Genomic DNA, 21,902 nt, shown 5'->3' on the forward strand with positions numbered 1-21,902 from the left:
AACCCAGTGCAGTAATTAATATGATAGGAAAACAGACCATCACTATTTGTTCAAAATGCAAATACAAAGATACGATCTACTTGGCACAATCTACTTTGGTCAATGTCTTCCATAGAGATCCCATTGCCTAATTTAAGTGAAGAACGCATGACCCACATTTAAATGAAGAACAATTATTTATTGAAATTCGATGGTCCAAGTGGCTGGTTATTATCATATAGCAGCACCACTTGAAAGCATCATATAGCAGCAGTAGCAGCTCATAGCAACTCATCATACAGCAGCAGCAACAGTGTGCAATTCATCATATACCAGCAGCAGCTCATAGCAATTCATCATATAGCAGCAGCAGGAGCAGCTCATAGCAATTCATCATATAGCAGCAGCAGAAGCAGCTCATAGCAATTTATCATATAGCAGCGGCAGGAGCAGCTTATAGCAACTCATCATATAGCAGCAGCAGCTCATAGCAATTCATCATATAGCAGCAGCTGCTCATAGCAATTCATCATATAGCAGCAGCAGGAGCAGCTCATAGCAACGCGTCATATAGCAGCAGCAGAAGCAGCTCAGAGCAATTCATCATATAGTGGATCAGAATGAAAATTTGGCAAAAAATCAGAGGAGATCCTCACCTTGTTGGATGAGCTCATCCTTCAACAGCACCTTAAGGCCACGGCCTAGGAGGAAGGGAGGGGGAATAAGGTGCCTTCTACCATAGTGTGGCATCGGCCGTAGTTGTGCGGTGCCCACCGGAGTAGTGCGTTGGACGGACCACAGTGGAGCAGCTGCTAGAGACCATGAGAATGAGGGGCGGCACCAGAGGGAGGAGCAGCCGGGGAGATTTGGCCCTACACGCCGGCCATGTAGCCTAGCTGGACAAAGCAGCGTCGAGGACCAGGCCAGATGGGACCAGTGGCGATGGCTCGCTGGAGGAACCCTAGCGCTGCAGGCAGGGGATCGAGGTAGAGGGAAAGGGGAGAGGAGATGCAAGCGGGCAGGGCAATGAACACTTGCGTGTTTGTTTTTACTTGAGGGTCAGGTGTGACGGGGGCGTGTGCAGTTGCATTTTGAGTTTAATATAGGCAGACAACAAAGTCATTTCACTATTCCCCTTCCCTTCAACTTTTATGGAGCTTCTACCCGAAACACCCCCTCCAAAGCGAATTAACTTAAGCCCAAGCCCATAACTAAAAAATGACTTCTTTACATATTTTATGGCTTATTTTCACAATAAGCTCTGAAAAGGCGGAATAGAACTGGCCCTTAACCTGCAATTCAATTGTGCGTGCAATGATGAATCAGTCCTGCCTGCTATAGTGTACATTTAGGCATCATCATACATGGCATAACCTAATACATGTGCATTCCATTGTAGAATCTGGAATATGCAATGTTTATGTTAGTTCATACGTTGCACATGATGTTTAAATGCCCCTTAAATCTGGTCAGTCAAGTGATGGTCCTTAAGCCTCCTTCTTTGCTTCTTTTCTTGATATGTAAGATTTGCTCACACATCTGTTCAATTGCTTGTTTGCATCAGCCAGCCATACTAGGACTGTTTGCTTTGATTACTTGCTATTCTTCACCTCACACTCTAATAGAGCTTGTCAATGATTTAAACACTAAGGGCTTGTCTAACTCATAGGTGACATAAAGATTTGGCTGTACACTAAAGTAGGCTCTCCAAGAGTACCTGGAGATCCAGTTCGAAGGTATGCCTAGTTTTTACATAGTGCACACATAGTAAATGCTCATTTCATTGTGTGCAAGTGCAAGAGATGTGGCATGTTTCATTATGTGGTGTTGTTTTGTGATAATCTCGTACTTTTGTGTTGTTCACAGACTGAAAAGTATGCATATTTATATTCCAAGGAGATGAGTAACTAGTTTGTGTCACTTTGCAGAGGGGGTGCAATGAAGATAAGATTGAGGATTTCCAAGTACAAGATGTTAGGAAGGATCCTTGCAAGAGAAGTAGGAGCAGCGCTGAGCCTGTTCAACCAGTTAAGGTAAGTCACTGTATCCAACTCAACAGTTCAATTCCTTGTTTGTTTCAGGCATAGTTAATTTGCTCTTTTCAATTGCTTTATTTGTCCTCAGTTAATGAGATGCCCAAACAATGATGCCTGATGTTGGGTACTTGTATAACTATTAGTTGACATAATTAAAGGCCTTACCATTTAATTACTCTGGCGAAGTGTGCCTGAAGCTTTGAAGTCTATTAACCAACTATTACTGCATGAGGCTCACAATCTAGTTTATACTAGGCTAATGATTGCATAGTTTTGCTTGCTGTAGTAGGTTTGTATGAATCCCTCTGCTGTTCATTATGCTCCCTAAGACTTTAATTGAGCTACAGAATGGCCAACTTCTTGCTTACTTATACGCAACGTGCTGTCTAAATTTGTAACTTGTCTGTGTTTTGGATTTGGCCCCAACATCATGCTCCTCTGGTGAGCTAAGAGAGATTTCTGTATGCGGGCTGCACAGACTACCATTTTTCTAATTTTTAAAATATCACCTGCTTATGCTTCATGACGTGTAACATTATTGTTAGTCCTGTTTTGCCATGTACAAAATAGTCTGTCTTGCTCGCTTCACTGTTGTAACTATATTTTTGCCCTAGTCATGTGTACTTACAGAAACATTTCAGGATGAAGTGACATCAACACAAAGATCTGCGAGCAGTGCGGCATGGCCGTTACTGAATGATTATGGATTGGAATTGGAATGTGTTGATGTTCTCGAGCATCAACTAGAGGTGGCAAGACAACGTGTACATGATTCTCAACGTACAATCAACAAGTTGAGACTGGACTTGCAGGTATTAGATGCAGGAGTCGAAAAAATGAAACAAGACACTGAGGTAACCACGAAGGAATTGGAGATTTTGCAAACTGAAATTTGTGCTATCTGAATCCGGCCAATCCTATTTTCTGAAGAGATTATAGTTCAAATGGTAAGTTATGTTGATGCGTGTCCATGATGTATGAGCTTTATTTGTCCAGTGTATGTAATTTGCTATTTGTGTATGCTTTATTATCACTGGTGCCAAACTATAATGCCCAGTGGGTATATTCGGCTGTAATTTCTTTATTGTATAGTGTAGGATTATTCTACGTTTCTATGTGTTAGTCTTTTTATTGTATAGTGTATGTTTTTTAGAGGCGATAGTATAGAGTAGGATAATTCTTGAATATGCTATATCGTTGAAACGGGGGCCAACATGCCCAAACATCTCTGGGACGCCATACAAACGAACAAACATGTGTAGTCAAAGCGGGCCTTAATTGGGCTGGTCAAAATAATATTTATTAGATCCCAAATGATGTGGCCCACCGTAACAACGCTCTTAGCAAGCCGTTAACAGGCCAAAAGCTCGATAGGGCCATATAAATGGAAATGGCCCGCGGACCTCTAGCAGACCGAAATACATGTCAATTTTGTCTCGACCCTTTTACTTTACGGGCCAGTAAGAGGCCGAAAGTATTATGCGCTAGAGGAGGCCCAATTTGCAAACTAGGCTTTTAACAGGACGAATGTCGCGTTGGGCTGAAATGATGCCCTGCGGAACATGGGCCCCTAATGGACCTAAAGTCAAAGGCCCTACTGTTGTGCGGGCCATTAACAGGCCGAGAGACAAAATGGGCTAGGAGTTGGCCCATTTACAGAATGGGCCGAGGACAGGCCTAAAGTCACAGCGGGCTAGAATTGGCCCAACTGCAGAATGGGTCGGGAAAAGGCCGAAAGACGTTCCGGGCCGCTAAAGGGATGGAACTGACGATGGGCTGCTAACAGGCCGAAAGAAGCTCAGGCCGTAATTGGGCCCAAAGACGTAGCGGACCGTTAACGGGCTTAAACTGACGATGGGCTGGAAATTGTCAAATCTAGAATGGGCCTTTGATGGGCCGATTCTGTGTAACTTGTATGGGCCGTGCTTGTAAATGGGCCTGACTCAAGTAGGCCGCTGATGGGCTGGCCCGCTTATTTTGACAGGCCCGGCCTTGTAACCTGAATGGACCACTGTTGGGCCGAGACACGTGTCGACTTATCATAGGCGCGTTCCGTCCATTCGCTGGATGACAACTGTCCGAATGCCGGGCCGACACGTGGATCTGCCGGCCAATTTGAATTTTTACACGTGGAAAATCCCCATTGGTCCGCGTTGTTAACGGGTTATCGGATCCAAACCGGAACCCGATAGCTTAACGTCGACCCATTACAGTGGATGCCATGTGTCGGTCACCCTTGACGAAAGCACTTCTATGACGCGTGATTTATCGTCATTGAAGTGGACACTTCCGTGATGATAATTTTGGTAATGTCATGGAACACTTCTACGACAGCACAGGTATGACTATCTTGATCCTGTCATAAAATTGTCATGGATGTACATGCATGACAGAAAACGTGACCTACTGTGACAAACACATATCATCACGGAAGTGTATTTTTTTGTAGTGGTAGGCAGTAGCTAGATGGCTTCTTCTCTCTTTTTGATTCTCAATACAATGGTCTCTTGGAGATCTATTTGATGTAATGACTTTTTGCGGTGTGTTTGTTGGGATCCGATGAAGTTCGAGTTTATGATCAGATCTATATCCATGAATATTATTTGAGTCTTCTGTCATCTCTTTTATGCATGATTATCTATAGCCAGCCGGAGTAGTACTCTTTGTTTAATTTAGAGCGCTGGTCTTTAATTTTTTAGGGTAATGTTTAGGTCAGCTAGCTCTATTTAATTGCTGAACTTGCTCGATTAAGAAGTGTGGGTGTGCTGTTGGCTCCTTTGTGTACCCAAATTATGCAATGACGTGGATGACCACTGTAACCAGGGATATTCGGACCAAAATTTGCACGTTCAAACTCATCACACACGGGGTAAGCTATATGAATCGTTTGTGATGTTCAGATATCGTACACAGTGTTGAATAAGGGACCGTGTTTGATGACACTTTGCACGCCAGTTTTTTTGTTGCACCGATCCAAAATTTTCGGCTTCCGCGGAAATATCTACCTCCCCTCCCCCTCCCTCTTACCAAAAGCCACATTTCCCATGTTTCCGCCTTCCTTTCCAAGTTCAAACCTTCACTCCTTGCTTGCAGCGCCGCCTCCTCGCCGACGATCTTCCTTCACGCTGCTCCGCCTAGTCGATCCAGGCAAGTAATCTACACCTGACCCCCATCCTCCTCCTTCCACATCCCACATGCCCCGACCGCCGGCGTGACACCTTCCACCCAAATCACTGACCCCTCCCCCAAATAAGTGCCGCCCTAAGCCATGGTGCACGCAGTATAGCCAAGAGCTCAAGGAGCATTTGGCGGCGGAGAAGCAAATCGTGGCCGCACGCACGGATGAGGTCGCGATGGCTGCCATTCGTGCCGGCCCCTAGATCTTGGAGGAGCATCTTGCCGTCGAGGCCACCATCGGCGCCTCACGTGCCGATGCCGCGACGCGGTTGGCTTCTTTCAACGACCGTTCGAGGCGTTTTCTCGAGGCCACCGTCGGTGCCTTCGACGAATACTACGAGGTGTTTTCTCTGTGTGCCCGTGCTTACCTCAACTCAAGAGCCAACAGGTTGGTGCCCGGAGCAGCTCAGGCAACTCACCACTACAAGGAGGGCACCCACGATGTGGAGGACTCACCCTCTTCCATGTCCAAGGAGCCAATGATCATCGATATCTCCGACGATGAGGAGTAGCTTGTCTTATTATCTCACTATAAGGACCTACGTTCAGTTAGCTAGCTATGCCGGTTAAGCATGCTCGGTTTACCCGTTGCATGTGCTGCTCCTGCCTTTCCTTGAGAAATTCTAGTGAATTGTCCTATCTACTTTTACCATGCAATCTATTGCTCTAGTGTATATGTTCTATATGTCGTGCAATGTGGTGCTCACTTATTAACTGTTTGGTTAATTAGTTGTCATGTTCAGTTAACTTTTTGGTTTAATTATATAATGTGATGTTCAATTCTTCAGGGTCAATTTTGTATTGTCTTCCATGTGAGAAATAAATCGAATTTATCTGTACAAAATACATGAGAAACAAACACAATTGCTATATTTCCAAGTTGTCTTCTACTTCTTGAGCTTGTGTTGTTTTTTCCCTTGAAGAAGAAAGGGTGATGCAGCAAAGTAGAGTAAGTATTTCCCTTAGCTTTTGAGAACCAAGGTATCAATCCAGTAGGAGACAACGTGCAAGTCACCGAATACCTGCACAAACAAACACCAACTTGCACCCAACGCGATAAAGGGGTAGTCAATCCCTTCACGGTTATTTGCAAAGTGAGATTTGATAGAGATATATAAACGGTAAAATAATATTTTTCGTATTTTTGGTTTATGGAATGGAAAGTAAAAGATTGCAAAGGAAGTAAATCGGAAACTAAAATTGTAGATCAGAAACTTATATGATGGAAAGTAGACCCGAGGGCTCAGAAGATAGAAAATATTACGGTGGGTGAACAAATTACTGCCGAGCAATTGACAGAAAAGCGCAAAGTTATGACGATATCTAAGGCAATGATCATGAATATAGGCATCACATCCGTATCAAGTAGACCGACTCCTACCTGCATCTACTAGTATTACTCCACACATCTACCGACTCTTGCCTACATCTAGAGTATTAAGTTCATAGAACAGAGTAACGCATTAAGTAAGATGACATGATGTCGCGGCATAGACTCAAGCAATATGATGAAAACCCCATCTTGTTATCCTCGATGGCAACAATACAATACGTGTCGGTTCCCCTTCTGTCACTAGGATCGAGCACCGCAAGATTGAACCCAAAGCTAAGCACTTCTCCCATTTCAAGAAAAACCAATCTAGTTGGCCCAACCAAACCTATAGTTCGAAGAGACTTGCAAAGATATCAAATCATGCATATAAGAATTCAGAGAAGATTCAAATAATATTCATAGATAAGTTGATCATAAATTCACAATTCACCGGATCTCGACAAACACATCGCAAAAGAGTATTACATCGAATAGATCTCCAAGAACATCAAGGAGAACATGGTATTGAGAATCAAAGAGAGAGAAGAAGCCATCTAGCCACTAGCTATGGACCCGTAGCTAGGTCTGAGGTAAACTACTCACGCTTCATCAGAGAGGCAATGCTGTTGATGTAGAAGCCCTCCGTGATCGAATCCCCCTCCGGCAGGACGCCGGAAAAGGCCCCTAGATGGGATCTCACGGATACAGAAGGTTGTGGCGGTGGAAAAGTGTTTTCGTGGCTCTCCTGGTAGGTTTTTGGATATTTGAGAATATATAGGCGGAAGAAATAGGTCGGTGGAGTCACGAGGGTCCCACAAGGGTGGGGGCACGCCCGCCATTCTTGTGGCCGCCTCGTGGCTTCCCTGACGTGTACTCCAAGTCCTCTGGATGTCTTCTGGTCCAAAAAATCATCGTGAAAGTTTCATTCCATCTGGACTGTCTTTGGTATTCCTTTTCTGCGAAACTCTAAAACAAGGGAAAAAAGGAAACTGGCACTAGGCTCTAGGTTAATAGGTTAGTCCCAATAATAATATAAAATAGCATATTAATGCATATAAAACATCCAAAATAGATAATATAATAGCATGGAACAATCAAAAATTATAGATACGTTGGAGATGTATCGAGCATCCCCAAGCTTAATTCCTGCTCGTCCTCGAGTAGGTAAATGATAAAAACAGAATTTTTGATGTGGAATGCTACCTAACATATTTATCCATGTAATTTTCTTTATTGTGGCATGAATGTTCAGATCCATATGATTCAAAACAAAACTTTAATATTGACATAAAAACAATAATACTTCAAGCATACTAACAAGATAATTATGTCTTCTCAACATGGCCAAAGAAAGTTTATCCCTACAAAATCATATAGTCTGGCTATACTCCATCTTCATCACACAAACTATTTAAATCATGCACAACCCCGATGACAAGCCAAGCAATTGTTTCGTACTTTTGATGTTCTCAAACTTTTTCAACTTTCACTCAATACATGAGCGTGAGCCATGGACATAGCACTATAGGTGGATTAGAAGGTGGTTGTGGAGAAGACAAAAAGAAGGGGATAGTCTCACATCAAGTAGGCATATCAACGAGCTATGTAGATGCCCATTAATAGATATCAATGTGAGTGAGTAGGGATTGCCATGCAATGGATGCACTAGAGCTATAAGTTTATGAAAGCTCAAAAAGGAAACTAAGTGGGTGTGCATCCAACTTGCTTGCTCACAAAGACCTAGGGCAATTTGAGGAAGCCCATCATTGGAATATACAAGCCAAGTTATATAATGAAAAATTCCCACTAGTATATGAAAGTGATAACATAGGAGACTCTCTATCATGAACATCATGGTGCTACTTTGAAGCACAAGTGTGGTAAAAGGATAGTAGCATTGCCCTTCTCTCTTTTCCCTCATTTTTTATTTGGGCCTGCTACCTCTTGAGCACTGCGTTGGTTTTCCCTTGAAGAGGAAAGGGTGATGCAGTAAAGTAGCGTAAGTATTTCCGTCAGTTTTTGAGAACCAAGGTATCAATCCAGTAGGAGACCACGCTCGAGTCCCACGCACCTACACAAACAAATAAGAACCTCGCAACCAACGCGATATAGGGGTTGTCAATCCCTTCACGGTCACTTACGAGAGTGAGATCTGATAGATATGATAAGATAAGATTTTTGGTATTTTTATGATAAAGAGTAAAAGTAAAGAAAGAAAAATAAACGGCGCCAGAAATAGCTCGTTGATGGGAGATTAATATGATGGAAAATAGACCCGGGGGCCATAGGTTTCACTAGTGGCTTCTCTCAAGATAGCATAAGTATTACGGTGGGTAAACGAATTACTGTCGAGCAATTGATAGAAAAGTGCATAATTATGAGAATATCTAGGTATGATCATGTATATAGGCATCACGTCTGTGACAAGTAGACCGAAACGATTCTGCATCTACTACTATTACTCCACACATCGACCGCTATCCAGCATGCATCTAGAGTATTAAGTTCATAAGAACAGACTAATGCTTTAAGCAAGATGACATGATGTAGAGGGATAAACTCATGCAATATGATATAAACCCCATCTTTTTATCCTCGATGGCAACAATACAATACGTGCCTTGCTGCCCCTGCTGTCACTGGGAAAGGACACCGCAAGATTGAACCCAAAGCTAAGCACTTCTCCCATTGCAAGAAAGATCAATCTAGTAGGCCAAACCAAATTGATAATTCGAAGAGACTTGCAAAGATAACCAATCATACATAAAAGAATTCAGATGAGAATAATATATTGTTCATAGATAAACTTGATCATAAACCCACAATTCATCGGATCTCGACAAACACACCGCAAAAGAAGAGTTACATCAAATAGATCTCCAAGAGAATCGAGGAGAACTTTTTATTGAGATCCAAAGAGAGAGAAGAAGCCATCTAGCTAATAACTATGGACCCGAAGGTCTGAGGTAAACTACTCACACATCATCGGAGAGGCTATGGTGTTGATGTAGAAGCCCTCCGTGATCAATGCCCCCTCCGGCGGAGTGCCGGAAAAGGCCCCAAGATGGGATCTCATGGGTACAGAAGGTTGCGGTGGTGGAAATAGGGTTTTGGCTCCGTATATGATGGTTTGGGGGTACGTAGGTATATATAGGAGGAAGAAGTAGGTCGGTGGAGCCACGAGGGGCCCACGAGGGTGGAGGGTGCGCCCCCCTACCTCGTGGCTTCCTCGTCTGTTGCTTGATGTCCACTCCAAGTCCTCTGGATCACGTTTGTTCCGGAAATCACGTTCCCGAAGGTTTCATTCCGTTTGGACTCCGTTTGATATTCTTTTTCTCCGAAACACTGAAATAGGGAAAAAAATAGCAATTTGGGCTGGGCCTCCGGTTAATAGGTTAGTCCCAAAAATAATACAAAAGTGTATAATAAAGCCCATTAAACATCTAAAACAGAATATATAATAGCATGGAACAATCAAAAATTATAGATACGTTGGAGACATATCAAGCATCCCCAAGATTAATTCCTGCTCGTCCTCGAGTAGGTAAATGATAAAAACAGAATTTTTGATGTGGAATGCTACTTAGCATAATTTTCAATGTAACCCTCTTAATTGTGGTATGAATATTTAGATCCGAAAGATTCAAGATAAAAGTTTAATATTGACATAAAAGTAATAATACTTCAAGCATACTAACTAACCAATTATGTCTTCTCAAAATAACATGGCCAAAGAAAGTTCATCCCTACAAAATCATATAGTTTGGTCATGCTCCATTTTCATCACACAAGAATGCTCTCATCATGCACAACCCCGATGACAAGCCAAGCAATTGTTTCATACTTTAGTAATCTCAAACTTTTTTCAACTTTCACGCAATACATGAGCGTGAGCCATGGATATAGCACTATGGGTGGAATAGAAGATAATGATGGGGGTTATGTGGAGAAGACAAAAAAGGAGAAAATCTCACATCAACGCGGCTAATCAACGGGCTATGGAGATGCCCATCAATTGATGTTAATGTGAGGAGTAGGGATTGCCATGCAACGGATGCACTAGAGCCATACATGTATGAAAGCTCAACAAAAGAAAACTAAGTGGGTGCGCATCCAACTTGCTTGCTCACGAAGACCTAGGGAATTTGAGGAAGACCATTGTTGGAATATACAAGCCAAGTTCTATAATGAAAATTTCCCACTAGTATATGAAAGTGACAAAACAAGAGACTCTCTATCATAAGGATCATGGTGCTACTTTGAAGCACAAGTATGGGAAAAGATAGTAGCATGCCCCTTTTTATTTTATTTTCCCTTTTTTTGGGCCTTTCTTTTTTTCTTTTGGCCTTTCTCTTTTTTTGGGACAATGCTCTATGAATGATGATCATCACGCTTCTATTTATTTACAACTTAATGATTACAACTCGATACTAGAACAAAGTATGACTCTATATGTAGCGACCAGACCTCAAATAGTCTGTGCTGCTGTGCACCAGTGTCATCCCTGGATTAGTAATGCTGACACGTACAGTACAAATGGAGGATTTATAACAGAGTAGCAATCACACACTTATTACATCGAATATCTCCAAAGAGAATAAGTATGATAAATATGGCTTAAGGCCATCTAAATACGATAACAGCAGAAGGCTTGGAAGATAAGTGAGTCCATCAACTCCAACGGCATCACTGAGTATAAGATCACGACCTAAGGCACCTTACTCGTCGTCTGAAAAGTCTGCAACATGAAACGTTGCAGCCCGAAAACGGGTCAGCACATAGAATATGCTGGCAGAATAACACATACAGAATAATGAACATAATAATGCTATACTACATGCATATTTGGCTGGTGGAAAGCTCTATGGTTAAAGTTTTGCGAAAAGCCAATTTTTCCCTACTGCAAAGGAATAAATTTTATTTAACTATCATGGTGGTTGTTGAACATTGAGATGGTTGACAGCATCTCAATCCCAATTAAATGTCATCATTAACCCCACAAAATTAATTAAAAGTAACATGATGATGAGATTCACATGAAAATCCAGGTACTAGATACTCAAGTTGTCCATAACCGGGGACACGGCTAACCATGATTAGTTTGTACACTCTGCAGAGGTTTGCGCACTTTTCCCCACAAGACTCGATCGCCTCCGCTTGGTTCTCGCACTACATGATGTTTGAGAAACGGATGACCGAGACACAGTCTTTCAGAAACAATCACTCTTTACTCCGGATGGACAGTTACACCTACTTTCCCCTACATCTGCTAGCCCACCTCTTCAAGAGATCATGTAACCTACTCAACTATGCTAGAGCCCATAATAGCTTGTGGCTGCACACGGAAGTTTCCAGCATGAATAATCTTATGATCCCTTTGAGCCTGGGTGGCGGTCCTTATACAAACAGACAACACTGGGTTCTCCAGGTGCCTCAATCCACCCAGATGTGAGTTTTAGTTGCCACCTTAAGTAAACCATTATTAACAATCTCACATCTGTCATGAATATCACTCAAACCCAATCCACGTCTACGAGCATAGCATGGCAATATAATAGCAACGTAGAAGTAACTCCCAAGGGTTTGAAAATAAAACAGGTAATAGGTACTACCTCAACTACTTCCCAATACCCACAATTTAATTAGATCCTAACCATGCAATGTTTGAGGATTGATCTAATGCAATGAAAACTGGGTATGGAAAGGTATGATCAAAGTGTTACTTGCCTTGCTGATGATCCGCGAAACCTAGCGATTCGAAGTAACAAGCGGCACACTCCGGGTACTCTATCGCAAACAAACAAGCAAACAATAAGTACTCATCTAATGCACAGGTAAAACTTGAATGAAAGATCCAACCAGACAGTTCAACTTAAGAACTCCGATTTGCAAAAAAGAATCAACTCGAACGAGACAACGAAAGTCAAACGGCGAAAGAAACAAGCTTTGTTTACTAATCTGGATCTAGGTCAAATTTTACAGTAGCAAAAACTTGTTTGAGTAGGTTAAACGGAAAGAGAATTTCGAGACGAAACTCTAGGCGCTTGAATCGCCTGATTCCGATAAACGAGCGAAAAGTTAAACAGAAACGAAGATCCGATCAGAAATCGAGATCTGAAAAATCGCGGAAAAAATCTGACGAAAAAGAAAACTGACGAATGGTTAAAGAACGGACGTTCGTTAACAGTGAAAATCCGACGAACACGTTCGTCAAAACGAACGGGTCGGTAAACGTTCACTAAATAATAAAACCGAAGAAAATAAACCGATCTAGGGTTTTTTTTAAAACGAACGTTTTTTTTTAAAACGGCAGTGGCGTCGGATCGATACCTCGTCGGGACGGGGCTCCGGCGGGGTCGGTGGGCTCCGATGGGGTCCGGCGAGGGGGCGGCGAGGGCGGCGGGGTGCGGCGGGGCTTGGGGCGGCGAGGGGCGGGCTCCGGCGGCGGCGACGGGCGGCAAACCCGGGCGGCGGCGCTCGCGGCTCCGGCGGGGCTCGGCTCAGGCGAGGACGGGGTGAAGGGGGGGCGGCAGCGGTATTTAAGGAGGGGGGCTGCTTGGAGGAGGGGCAAGGCGGCGGTGGCGGCTCCCGTGCTCGGGGCGGACACGGGCTGCGGCGCTCGCGTACGCGCAGAGGAGACGGCGCGGCTGGGCCGGCCACTCGGCTGGGCCTCGGCCCGGTCGGGCGCGTGTTTTTTTTAAAACATTCCGCCAAAAAAATTCATAGAAAAATAAATAAAAATCCAAAAAAGATAAAACAAATTTTCCCCGTCTAGTTAAAATAATTAGAACAGGGTGAACATTTTTTTTGACACAAAAATGCAGTTTTGAAAACGTGCAATTTTTTAATGCAATTAAAATTGCAAATAAAATCCGAATAAAATCCAATATATGATTTTAATATTTTTCCTCCAATATTTCAATTGTTTTGGAGAATTCATATTTTCTCCTCTCATTTATTTTAATGTGAAATATTTTTCCGGAGAGAAAATAATTAAAACCAAAATCCTCGTTTTATTATTTGATAAAATCAAATATGAAAAATCGAGAAAATCCCCAACTCTCTCCGAGGGTCCTTGAGTTGCTTAGGATTTATCGAGGATTTGTCAAAATGCAATAAAAATATGCTATGCATTGAATGATCTATGTATAACATTCCAAATTGAAAATTTGGGATGTTACAAACCTACCCCCCTTAAGATGAATCTCGCCCTCGAGATTCGGGTTGGCTAGAAAATAGGTGAGAGTGGTCCTTTCGTAGGTCTTCCTCTCGCTCCCAGGTGGCTTCATCTTCCGTGTGGTGACTCCACTGGACTTTGCAAAACTTGATAACCTTACTGCGGGTGACTCGGCTGGCATACTCAAGAATCTTAACTGGTTTCTCCTCATAGGTCAAATCACTTTCCAGCTGAATCGCTTCCAGCGGCACGGTATCTCTCAGTGGTATCTCAGCCATCTCTGCGTGGCACTTCTTCAACTGGGAAACGTGAAATACATCATGAACTCCTGACAATCCTTCGGGTAATTCCAGCTTGTAGGCAACTTCTCCCATACGTTCCAAAACTCTGTATGGTCCGATAAAACGGGGTGCTAGCTTTCCCTTAACTCCAAAGCGCTTCACTCCTCGAAGTGGTGATACTCGAAGATACACTCTGTCTCCGGCTTCGTGAACTGTCTCCTTTCGTTTAGAATCAGCATAACTCTTCTGTCTGGACTGGGCTACCTTGAGCCTATCGCGAATCAACCTCACTTTCTGTTCAGACTCCTTAATCAAATCTGGTCCAAACAACTGACGGTCTCCAACTTCGTCCCATAACAACGGTGTTCTACACCTTCTTCCGTACAAAGCTTCGAAAGGGGCCATCTTCAAACTGGTTTGATAACTGTTGTTGTAAGAAAATTCTGCATATGGAAAATTGTCGTCCCAACTAGATCCATAATCTAGTGCACAAGCTCTCAACATGTCCTCCAAAATCTGATTGACTCTCTCGGTCTGTCCATCTGTCTGCGGGTGAAAGGCTGTACTAAATTCTAGCCTGGTTCCCAATGTTTCATGTAACTGCTTCCAAAACTTCGAGGTAAACTGGGTTCCTCTGTCTGATACAATGCTCCTCGGAACTCCATGCAAACATACGATCCTGGTCATGTATATCTTTGCCAACTTAGCACTGGTGTAGGTGGTCTTCACTGGAATGAAATGAGCTACTTTCGTCAAACGGTCGACTACAACCCATATTGAGTCATAGCCTGAATGAGTCCTGGGCAATCCCGTGATAAAATCCATGCCTATTTTATCCCACTTCCATTCGGGTATCGGCAATGGTTGTAGCAATCCTGCTGGCTTCTGATGCTCTGCCTTCACTCTCTGACACACATCACAAACTGCTACATACTCCGCAATATCCTTCTTCGTTCCGATCCACCAGAAAGTATTTTTCAGATCCAAATACATCTTGGTATTCCCTGGGTGAATCGAATACGGTGAATCATGGGCCTCTTGCAAAATCTACTTCCTGATCTCCGGATCATTTGGCACATATACGCGGTCCTCAAACCATAAGGTATCGTGCTCATCCTCACAAAATCCCTTGGCTTTTCCTTTGCTCATCTTCTCCTTTATCTCGTCAATCTCCTTGTCTGTCTTCTGAGCTTCTCTGATCCTTTCCATCAAGGTAGACTGAATCTCCAGTGTCGCTAAATAGCCTCTTGGGACTATCTCCAAACATAGCTCGCGAAGGTCCTCGGCTAACTCCTGAGGTAACTCTCCTGTCATGAGGGTGTTGACATGACTCTTGCGGCTCAACGCGTCTGCTACTACGTTAGCCTTTCCTGGGTGATAATGCAATCTCATATCATAGTCCTTAATAAGCTCCAACCATCTCCTCTGTCTGAGATTTAACTCCTTCTGCGTGAAAATATACTTCAAACTCTTGTGATCCGTGTACACCTCACAATGGTTTCCGATGAGAAAATGTCTCCATGTCTTCAACGCATGCACCACGGCTGCTAACTCCAAATCATGCGTAGCATAATTCTTCTCATGGGGTTTAAGTTGTCGTGAAGCATATGACACAACTCTTCCTTCCTGCATAAGCACTGCTCCAAGTCCTCGACGAGAAGCGTCGCAATAAACTTCATAATCCTTGCGTTGATCTGGCAGAATCAACACTGGTGACGTAACCAATCGTTTCTTCAACTCTTGGAAACTAGCTTCACATTCCTCAGTCCAATTGAACTTGGTGTCCTTTTTCAATAGCTCAGTCATGGGTTTAGCAATCTTCGAGAAATTCTCGATGAACCTCCGGTAGTATCCTGCAAGTCCAAGAAAACTCCGGATCTCTCCAACTGACGTGGGTGATTCCCAACTTGTCACTGTGTCAACTTTGGCAGGGTCTACTGCTATTCCTTCTCCAGAAATAACATGTCCGAGGAATCCAACTTCCTTCAGCCAAAATTCACATTTGCTGAACTTGGCATATAGCTGATGTTCTCTGAGCTTCTCAAGTACCAATCGCAAATGCTCCTCATGCTCTTCCTCATTCTTGGAAAAGACTAAAATATCGTCAATGAACACCACGACGAACTTATCCAAAAACTCCATAAACACTTTGTTCATCAGGTTCATGAAATAGGCAGGTGCGTTAGTCAGACCAAATGACATAACGGTATACTCATATAGCCCATACCTGGTGGTAAAAGCCGTCTTAGGTATATCCTGCTCTCGAATCTTCAACTGATGGTATCCTGATCGTAGATCGATCTTGGAAAATACCTTAGCTCCTTGTAATCGGTCAAACAGATCATTGATCATTGGCAGTGGGTACTTGTTCTTGATGGTCACTTCATTCAATCCACGGTAATCAACAACCATCCTCAACGATCCATCTTTCTTCTCCACTAGAAGTACTGGTGATCCCCAAGGTGACGAACTTGGGCGAATATAGCCTTTATCCAGTAACTCCTTAATCTGCTTCTTAATCTCCTCCAAATCTTTTGCGGGCATCCTGTACGGTCTCTTAGATATTGGCCCTGTGCCTGGCAAAAGTTCAATCAAGAACTCAATGTCTCTATCTGGTGGCATGCCTGGCAACTCTTCTGGAAATACATCCGGGTAATCCTTCACCACTGGTACTTCCTCCTGTACAACTCCTGATAAGGAATTCACCTGAGTCCTCTTCGGCATATGCCGGGATACATACTTGATCCTTTTTCCTTCTGGGGTGGTAAGCAAAATCGACTTACTGGCGCAATCGATGTTTCCTCCATACATCGATAGCCAATCCATTCCCAAAATCACATCCAAACCTTGCGACTCCAAAATTATTAGGTCTGAGGGGAAAACATGCCTACCAATGGCCAATGGCATCTGAAAACATCCTTGGCTTGCCATATACTCTGCTCCTGGCGAGGTTACTAACATAGGTGTTCTGAGAACTTTGGTGGGCAACTTAAACTTATCCACAAATCCCCTTGATATGTATGAATGCGATGCACCAGTATCGAAAAGAACGATTGCAGTAAATGACTTAACCAAAAACTTACCTATTACTGCATCAGGCTGTGCTTCAACCTCCTCCACGCTCACGTGGTTCACATGTCCTTTGTTGAACGGGTTCGGCTTCTTCCCAGAGCTTCCATTGCCATTTCCATTTTGGGCTTCAGGACAATCAGTTGCATAATGTCCAGTCTTCTGGCACTTGAAACAGGTAACGTGACTTAGATCCCTCTTGGCTGGGGTAGATGGGTTGGTGCGGTTCTGTCCGTTGGTTCCTCCATTCCCATTACCATTCTTGGAGCCATTATGGTTGTGCGAACTACCTCCTCCATGGGTATGCTGAAACTGTCCTCCCGGTTTCGGGGCAAATCGTGGCTTCTGTTGAGCTCCAGAGTTATACTTCCCTTGTCCATACTTCCTCTTACGGTTTTCAATCTGCTGTTGCTTTCCCTTCAATCATGAGAGCTCTATCTACCAACTCCTGATAGTTGTTGAAGGTTGCTACCATCAACTGCATACTCAGTTCATCATTCAGTCCTTCCAAAAATTTCTCCTGCTTGGCTGCATCTGTAGCAACGTCATCTGGTGCATAACGTGCTAACTTACTGAAATCCTCCACATACTGGCCTACGGTGCGTCCTCCTTGGCGTAGGTTGCGAAATTCACGCTTCTTCATAGCCATAGCTCCTGCTGAAACATGAGCTGTACGGAAAGCTTGCTGAAACTGGTCCCATGTGACAGTGTCAATAGGGTGCGTGGCTGTGTAATTCTCCCACCATGATGCTGCGGGTCCATCAAGCTGATGTGCGGCAAAACGCACTCTTTCCGCATCTGTGCATCCTGTAGTGGTCAACTCCCTTCCAACTTTGCGGAGCCAATCATCTGCAACAATCGGCTCGGTGCTACTGGAAAACACCGGCGGGTTTAGCCTCAAGAAACGGGCTAAGTGATCAACAGGTGGAGGTGGCGGTGGGTTGTTGTTGTTGTTGCCTTGGTTCTGCACTAACACTTGCATCAGGGCATTCTGTTGCTGAATCAACTGGGTGATCTCCGGTGGGAAAACAAATCCGGTGTCGCGTCTCGGAGGCATCTGATGGGTTAGAAAAGATGAGAGTTAAGAATAGAATGAGGTCTAGAGGGAAAACACTACCCATATGCTCATGAGACAAATACAATCAATATCACTCAATCAACTCAAACAAGGCATACAATCGATCTAACTAGCGTTACAAAGTGCTTGAACTATACTATTAAATGGGGGGAAACTACTACTGATATGGTGGTCTACTAGAAATTCTGATCAGTTGAAGACTCCATGATGTCTGCTCCAGCTTCATCAACAAAGTCATCTTCACTTGGTTCCGAGTCGGTGTCGTCGATGATGATGTAGTTATCCGGGCAAGTGCATTCGTCATCTTTTGCTTTTGGCACTGGATTTCCCATGAATACTCCAATCTTCTTCTCCAGGTCGTCATTCTTCCCTACTAGTGCGACGATTTCCTCCAAATAATCCTCGCGTGTAGCCTTGAGTTGTTCCTCCAGCTCCTTGATCTTCGTCAATGCCTTCTTCAGTTCTTCCTTGTCTGAGCACATCTGGTTCTCCTGGCGACGAATATGTTGGTTTTGCTCCTGGATGAAAGCTGCAATTGATCCATCCTTCTTGGTTCTGATCATCTCCCATTGCTCGTCTCGGCGTCCACAAATCTGATAAATTGTATCCTTAAGCTCCCTGTGGTAGACTTCTCCAATGCGTCCCATAGCGATGTGGGCGGCCATGCTCTTCCCTAAACTCCAGGTTGATGCTTCGAAAACCAATCTTATGGGTTCAGTAACTGGCACAAACGTCCTTCCTGGAATGTGAACTTGAATCTTCCAGCTCTCCTCTTCGGGTAATGTGGCGTTGTAGGTTCCGGTGATGCTTGGTATTCCTATGTTCAAGTACTTAGTGACTTCCTTCAAATGTCGCCCAAAAGGCGTGTCTTCGTCTGGTTGCATGAACTTGCTCCTTACATCCGCCATTCCTAAAAGAGTAGAAAGTGGAGAGGGGTCAGAAATGAGAAGAGAGAAGTTTTCTAGGGCTTAAGCTTAGTGGTCGTGTCCTACAGTCAGCGTGTGCTCTGATACCACCTTTGTAGCGACCAGACCTCAAATAGTCTATGCTGCTGTGCACCAGTGTCATCCCTGGATCAATAATGCTGACACGCACAGTACAAATGGAGGATTTATAACAGAGTAGCAATCACACACTTATTACATCGAATATCTCCAAAGAGAATAAGTATGATAAATATGGCTTAAGGCCATCTAAATACGATAACAGCGGAAGGCTTGGAAGATAAGTGAGTCCATCAGCTCCAACGGCATCACTGAGTATAAGACCACGACCTAAGGCACCTTACTCGTCGTCTGAAAAGTCTGCAACATGAAACGTTGCAGCCCGAAAACGGGTCAGCACATAGAATATGCTGGCAAAATAACACATAGAGAATAATGAACATAATAATGCTATACTACATGCATATTTGGCTGGTGGAAAGCTCTATGGTTAAAGTTTTGCGAAAAGCCAATTTTTCCCTACTGCAAAGGAATAAATTTTATTTAACTATCATGGTGGTTGTTGAACATTGAGATGGTTGACAGCATCTCAATCCCAATTAAATGTCATCATTAACCCCACAAAATTAATTAAAAGTAACATGATGATGAGATTCACATGATAATCCAGGTACTAGATACTCAAGTTGTCCATAACCGGGGACACGGCTAACCATGATTAGTTTGTACACTCTGCAGAGGTTTGCGCACTTTTCCCCACAAGACTCGATCGCCTCCGCTTGGTTCTCGCACTACATGATGTTTGAGAAACGGATGACCGAGACACAGTCTTTCAGAAACAATCACTCTTTACTCCGGATGGACAGTTACACCTACTTTCCCCTACATCTGCTAGCCCACCTCTTCAAGAGATCATGTAACCTACTCAACTATGCTAGAGCCCATAATAGCTTGTGGCTGCACACGGAAGTTTCCAGCATGAATAATCTTATGATCCCTTTGAGCCTGGGTGGCGGTCCTTATACAAACAGACAACACTGGGTTCTCCAGGTGCCTCAATCCACCCAGATGTGAGTTTTAGTTGCCACCTTAAGTAAACCATTATTAACAATCTCACATCAGTCATGAATATCACTCAAACCCAATCCACGTCTACGAGCATAGCATGGCAATATAATAGCAACGTAGAAGTAACTCCCAAGGGTTTGTAAAATAAAACAGGTAATAGGTACTACCTCAACTACTTCCCAATACCCACAATTTAATTAGATCCTAACCATGCAATGTTTGAGGATTGATCTAATGCAATGAAAACTGGGTATGGAAAGGTATGATCAAAGTGTTACTTGCCTTGCTGATGATCCGCGAAACCTAGCGATTCGAAGTAACAAGCGGCACACTCCGGGTACTCTATCGCAAACAAACAAGCAAACAATAAGTACTCATCTAATGCACAGGTAAAACTCGAATGAAAGATCCAACCAGAAAGTTCAACTTAAGAACTCCGGTTTGCAAAAAAGAATCAACTCGAACGAGACAACGAAAGTCAAACAGCGAAAGAAACAAGCTTCGTTTACTAATCTAGATCTAGGTCAAATTTTACAGTAGCAAAAACTTGTTTGAGTAGGTTAAACGGAAAGAGAATTTCGAGGCGAAACTCTAGGCGCTTGAATCGCCTGATTCCGATAAATGAGCGAAAAGTTAAACAGAAATGAAGATCCGATCAGAAATCGAGATCTGAAAAATCGCGGAAAAATCTGACGAAAAAGAAAACTGACGAACGGTTAAAGAACGGACGTTCGTTAACAGTGAAAATCCGGCGAACACGTTCGTCAAAACGAACGGGTCGGTAAACGTTCACTAAATAATAAAACCGAAGAAAATAAACCGATCTAGGGTTTTTAAAAAAATGAACGGTTTTTTTTAAAAGCGGCAACGGCGTCGGATAGATACCTCGTCGGGACGGGGCTCCGGCGGGGTCGGCGGGGTCCGGCGGGGTCCGGCGAGGGGGCGGCGGGGTGCGGCGGGGCTTGGGGCGGCGAGGGGCGGCGAGGTGCGGGCTCCGGCGGCGGCGACGGGCGGCGAACTCGGGCGGCGGCGCTCGCGGCTCCGGCGGGGCTCGGCTCAGGCGGGGACGGGGTGAAAGGGGGGGGGCAGCGGCGGTATTTAAGGAGGGGGGCTGCTTGGAGGAGGGGCAAGGCGGCGGCGGCGCGTACGCGCGGAGGAGACGGCGCGGCTGGGCCGGCCGCTCGGCTGGGCCTCGGCCCGGTCGGGCGCGCGTTTTTTTAAACATTCCGCCGAAAAAATTCATAGAAAAATAAATAAAAATCCAAAAAAGATAAAACAAATTTTCCCCGTCTAGTTAAAATAATTAGAACAGGGTGAACATTTTTTTGACACAAAAATGCAGTTTTGAAAACGTGCAATTTTTTTAATGCAATTAAAATTGCAAATAAAATCCGAATAAAATCCAATATATGATTTTAATATTTTTCCTCCAATATTTCAATTGTTTTGGAGAAGTCATATTTTCTCCTCTCATTTATTTTAATGTGAAATATTTTTCCGGAGAGAAAATAATTAAAACCAAAATCCTCGTTTTATTATTTGATAAAATCAAATATGAAAAATCGAGAAAATCCCCAACTCTCTCCGAGGGTCCTTGAGTTGCTTAGGATTTATCGAGGATTTGTCAAAATGCAATAAAAATATGCTATGCATTGAATGATCTATGTATAACATTCCAAATTGAAAATTTGGGATGTTACACTATATGAATGCCTCCAGCGGTGTATCAAGAGTGACATGTATGAAATAATATGCATGGTGGCTTTGCCACAAATACGATG

Source organism: Triticum aestivum, chromosome 1D, assembly GCF_018294505.1.
Source record: "Triticum aestivum cultivar Chinese Spring chromosome 1D, IWGSC CS RefSeq v2.1, whole genome shotgun sequence".
In the NCBI taxonomy this organism is placed as follows: Eukaryota; Viridiplantae; Streptophyta; class Magnoliopsida; order Poales; family Poaceae; genus Triticum; species Triticum aestivum.